Genomic DNA, 5,895 nt, shown 5'->3' with positions numbered 1-5,895 from the left:
GTCTCTTTGGGATCTCCATTTGGCCAATTGCTCCTCAGAGACTATCATGATCTGAGCCCCTAGTTCGGCCATTGCAATGCGGCTTTCACACCAATGCTGCTCAAATCGACTTCAGCCTGCTGACAATCGCTTTAGTTGCTCTATGTCTACGAGATTCGGTTGGTAGAGCGCCTCATTGAATGTGACAGTTAAGCACAGTTCGTCGACTTCCTTGCCCGATATGAGTAGCAAGTGTTCGTGCAGGAGCCTGCTATAGTGCTCATCAAGGTGTTTCTGCTCTTCCTAAGATAAAGGGAAGGGCAAGTAGTCTCCAAGCTGCTCTTTAGGGAATGTGTGCATGTCTGCCAGGACGTAGACACGTGCAAACACCTTGAGCTTGGCATCCAACTCAGCTAGGCATTCTGAGACACTTCTATGTTTGACGAGGGCTTGCTCGGTTGCCATCTCACGTAAGGCTCTAGGAGTTTGCCTGGGCTTTAGCATAGCTGGGGGCTCAAGCCTAGAAGAGCAAGATCGATCAATGCTAGGAATGCTCATGCGCTTGGGATTTCCAAGGTTCTCTTGAGGCTTCGTCATTGCATCATGGTTCTCTTTGGACGTGACTGGTATGAATTTGTCACCCTGTTGTGGCCGTGTTATCTCCACTCTTGATTGGTCGACGAGAGTTCTATTGTCGGTGGGTTGAGCGTTGGAAGCAACCGTTGATGGCAACGACTTCTTTAACTTTTCAGAGCACACGGATGTGTCTGAGGTTTCACCGCTATTAGGAGGGACATCAATGGGTTCAGTGGTGGATGGACATGATGCTTTATTCCCCAGCTCTCCAGCGCTCTTGGTTTTAACGCTCTTGGGGTCCACGACCACCTATAGCTTCTGCTGTTGTTTGCGTTGTTTTCTCCTCTTTCTCTTGGTCAGTAAAGGCATATCTCTCAATGGTTCAGGACCTTGGACTAGGTCAACCGTTGTTGTGCCCGGTTGGGCCTTAGCATTTCCTTTCTCTAGTGTGTCCTCTTGGAACATAGCCACGCCCCGCTGAATAGCCTTGCTAGGTTGAGTGGTTTGGTGCGTCATTTCCTTGGCCACACCTTTGAGGGGTTCCTCCTCGAGCCTAGGCTTCAGGTGCTTGGGACGGATGGGAGTTGTCAAGGCTATTGGTTGCGGCACCTCCTCCTCAGATGAAGTGTTAGGGACACGTTCCGCAAGGGGTGTAGTCACAGCCGAGGGCTGTGGACTGCTGTGATCCCTGGTCGGGAGAAGTGGTATTTAGTCCAGTGGGTTGGTCACTCTTGGTGGATCGTAGTGTGGAGTCCTTGGGGCGATCGGACATGGTCGTGTCTTTTGTTGTCCTCTGAACACTCACTTGTGTGGATTGATCCTGAGTTGATCCAGTCACATCGGGTCACACGGGAGTATCCTTGGGCTGAGAGCTACGGCCAGTGTCATGTTTTCCCTCTTGGGTGTTTAGAAGCTTTAATGGAGAAAGAGGTTGGGAGTGAGCCCCTGCCATTGACAACTGTCATTGTGCCTTTGTGGTCCGTTTGGGAAGAGAGGACGTAGGGGACCTAGGACTCTTAGGCAGACCTGGCACCGAGACTGAATGATTTGCTTGTGATTGTTGGGGGATTCTGCCGTTAGCTTTGTTGAGCAATCAGCCCTATCATGAGTGATGTTGTGCCTGTGGTGCTCCTTGTCCCCATGGGAAGTCAAAGGCTCCTTGGCCACCACTAGTGGACCTCGTGCACATTCGACGGATCCCTCTGATATCTGCTTGCTAGGCACGCTAGGCTGAGGATCTAGTATTTGATGGGTCATGTTCGGTTTCTTGATTTCAGTCGTGAGGGGCGCAATCACTCCAATATTTTTGGTCCGAGACTCGAATTCTTGTTTAGGGATCCTCCCATGTCTCGTTTTTTTTAAACCTAATTTGGGCTTCCGACCGAGGGGTTTAGCAAGAGGTTTTGGTACCCAAATGCCTACATAGTACCCTTGAGCACGAAGCAACGCCTTGGATATCCATCGTGGCGTTGTGTGTGCTCTCCATGGATGCCTTCGACTATAAGGCTCAGGCATCTTTCGTGATCTTCTACGATATTTGTAAGTCCAAGCCCTATCCTTGGGCTTATCTCCTACCCTCTTTGTTTCAAGTATGGCCTCACTTACTGGTTCTCTCCGTTCAACTTGCACTTGTATCAACTCTTTCAACAACTCCTTACTCTCATTACTAGGCTTGCTTGGTATGTCAGAATGCTCCTTGCCCTTCCCTCGAGGTTTGGTGAGGTCACCCTTGCTAAAAGTTGTAATTATCCTCACACCTGGTAGTGCTAGGTGTATCCTCTGTGCTATATAGTCGGCTTCACACTTCGTCGCCTTTTTGAAGGGCCTTCCTAAGAGGATTTCCTTTCCATAATTCTTGCTATTTAGAGGAACATAGAACAGGACTGGCAAGCTTTCGGTTTCAATAGTTACAAGGATTCTGCACTTCCCTAGAAGTGCTTGTGGGTTTTCCTCGTGAGGCGTAAGAGTTGCATCAGTCGGTTTGAGCTCTGGTTGACCTAGTAGGGTCCATGCTTCGTAAGCCAAGATATTAAAATCTGCTCCTTCATCAATGAGAGCATCAACACTATGCTCCCTTTTTGCGGTGAGTTTGACCCTAAGATAAGCAAGTGGTACTATGTCTTCATCGTCCGGGTCTTGGTTTTCATGTCTAATCATCTCCGCATTGGTAGCTTGATGGTGTTGCATTCTGCTTTGACTAGACATAGTTTGAACACAATGTACATGTGTCCTTGTAGTGTGGCCTTTTTGCCCTTGATGGCGAGATTGGCCCGTTAAGGTTCTAGGGTCTCTATTTGCCTCTATTCGGGTGCGGGCTTCTGGTTGCTCCTTTCCAAGTGAGCATCCATGCTCGCGTAGGGCCATGACTGCCCGAGGGTCTAAGTTGGAGGGCCTATCATAGCGCACATTGTCTCTCCAACCTACTTGGGGAGGATACAGAGGGGGCAGAGCCCCCTTTGCGGGGGTCTGGGAGGTGGTCCCTTCCCCGACTCGCAAGGTCATTACACTAAACACCATGCACAGCTTGGAGGATCGTTCAGCCAAATCTTGAACCACTTGCTCGAAGTTTTGGCCCAGCAGTGGATCTCTGATGCGCCTTTCGCTCTACGTAGCTTGTGGGGTCAATTTCGGGGTTCAAAGTTTTTTCTAATTCGTTGCCTTATTCGTTTTTGGGTCCGATCAGGCTTTTCCACTTAGCGGTTTGCTTCTAGGTCTCTAGTCTCGCAACTGCCTACCTCTAGCTACTAAGCGGCTGCGCCCTACGATTTTGCATATTCCGTGTGCCAGAATCAAGTTTCGAGTGTCCTAAGGGCTTCCGACAGTTCGCGCTGCTGAGTGTTGGCTGGGTCAGGTAAAGTTTTCTGAAAATTTGGTCAAACTACATACTCGGCCCAACTGGTCCGAGTTCCTGATTCGGCACGTCCGAGGGCCGAGTGGTAAGGGTCGTGTGTGACTGTTCGAATGAAAAATTCGGTCAGAACCCGGGTGTCCGAGGGCCGAGTAGGCCGAGGCAGGGTCAGGTGGCCAAGTGGGCTAAGGCAGGGTCAGGTGGCCGAGTGGGCCGAGGCTGAGCTCTAAGGTAGTCCGAGTGCTTGATTCGGACGGCCCGAGTGTGGGCGTCCGAGCGGTGGTGGTCGAGTGGGTAGAGTCGAGCGGTCCGAGGGCCAAGTCTGGGCCTTAAACCAGAGTCGTCGTCACTCGGACGTGCCGGGCGCCACGTGTCTTTTCGCCAACTCTCGCGAAATTCGCCGTGCCGGGTGCTGGAAGCCTTCCCCCTTGTCGAGCAGCTCCAGATTGGTCCTACTACTGTAGGGGAAGGTGTAGAATTACCTAGGCTGGCCGAATATCTCTCTGATGCCAAGATTGAAGCGGATTCCCTCACCAAGCTTTCCTCTTCTCTCCTGCTCTCCTGAAACCCTGCAATGCACAATGTGGCCTTTCTTGCCACTTTTGGCCCTTATACCCCTTTCGGGGCATGGTATTGACACCCCCAATAACTCACTTGCCAACTTTAGGCATCACAAGCGAGTTTTTTTATCACTTTTGCACAATTCTTGCCCTGTTTTTGCCATGTTTTGCAATAGTAACCCTGATGCTTATTTCCTTTGTTTTTCTTTGTTTTCTCCTACTCTAATGCATCCAAATCACAAAGTAAATACCTACACTACTCCATCTCACAACATAAATCTCAAAAAGCAAAAAACCTATTTCCCAAGGAGATCGAATACCATCTTCAACCCCCTCACTTCCTACCTATCTCAAGCACCGGTTCGGGGAAAAACCCTTACTTTGATGCTCGATTCGAAGCGCACAAGCGCTCAAGGCTTGAATCCGTTGGTCCCGGCAATGGAACCAAAATGTGGGAGCTTTTGCTCTACCGCCAAGACCCACGGACCACTTATTGTTTCAAGCGTTCCAAGCCGAGCACTAATGGCTACTTCTCAAATAGCCGACGCGCCATCCATATCTACGGGTGTAGTGAGCTTACCTCCATGCCGTTCGAGTTACCTCCTCTCCTGCACACTCCAGTTGCTCCACAATCCAAGTGCAAGCTTCAAGCAAGCTCCATCCTCAAACTCCACGCTCCAAGCTCCATAGCAGCGAGCAAGAGAAGAGAAAAGAAGAGAGGAGAAGATGGAGAGCTTCTCCTCCTCGGTCCCTGACCCTCACACACTCACTCCCTCACACTCTCACACTCCCTCTCTCAAGCACAAGCTCAAGCAAGCAAGAACAAGAAGGAGAAGAAGAAGAGGAGAGCCACTTTTTGCCACACACAAGAATGAGCTTCTCATTCACTTTTCAACTTTATATACAAAAACCTAAATCCCTTTTGGGTGGTCATCCCCTTTTTTACATAGCCGGCCGTAGCTGGCCGTAGCCTCGACCCTTTTCCCCATTGTCCTTCTATCTTGCTAGCTTCCTTTCCACCGCTCGTCTACATGTACAAATTGCACGAGTGAGAGCTTGGTGCTCCTTGAATTAAACCATGATGCGCTTGCGCTCTTTTACAAAAGTTCTAACTTGTGCTTTTCCTTGCATGCCTTTGTCTTCCGTCCCTTCATGTGAGAAATAAACTTACCTAGGTCTTCTCCTTGTTTATACTCCAATTGATATTTAGGAAAATTTTGGAGTTCTTCCCTATAGCACCATAGAGCTTTTCAAGCTCATCCCATTTCTCCTATAGGTAGTGGAGAGTTGGTCAATATGATGAATTAGGGACTCATCTAGATGAATCATGATGATGGCTTGAGCTCTTTCATAATCTTCTACATCAAATGGGTTTGATGGATCAATAACCTTGGTCCCTTTGATGAAGGGCCAATAGCCCCATTCCATCATTTTATACTTCACCAGGACTTGACAAGGATGGAAATCGTTTCCATCAAACTTATGGATTTGAGGCCTAACATTGGCATAAGCCATGACCATAATAGGAAGGTCTTACCGATTGCCCTAGGCAATGGTAGTGTCTAGTCCTCTACAAAGGGCCAAGTACAAACCAATTGACAGAAATGATAGCCTTACAACTGAGTAAAATTTAAAACTATAAGGATGAAAAGGGTTGGAAATCATACATCTGTAGTACCTCAAAATAAGATTTTGCTTATCCTTTCCTTTGGACAACCCTTGGTTTAGGATTTACTATCTTCTTGGGCTTCAATGAAGCGAGCTTTGATTGGACCTCTGGATCCTCCCCACCTTGTGGTTTTGTGGATGAATATTTGGTTGTGCAAGGTCAATCAAGAACTTTGACACTTGCTGAAGAGTCCGAGGAGATTTCAATTACATCTATGTTCTTATTTCATCATAAGGTAACAACAACTAATGTCACTAAATGCC

The sequence above is a fragment of the Lygodium microphyllum genome, chromosome 17, assembly GCF_053477565.2.
Source record: "Lygodium microphyllum isolate KBCC chromosome 17, Lygodium_microphyllum_v1.1.10, whole genome shotgun sequence".
NCBI classification, from domain to species: domain Eukaryota; kingdom Viridiplantae; phylum Streptophyta; class Polypodiopsida; order Schizaeales; family Lygodiaceae; genus Lygodium; species Lygodium microphyllum.
The sequence above is the reverse complement of the archived record's forward strand: the minus strand, read 5'-3'. Positions refer to the sequence as shown.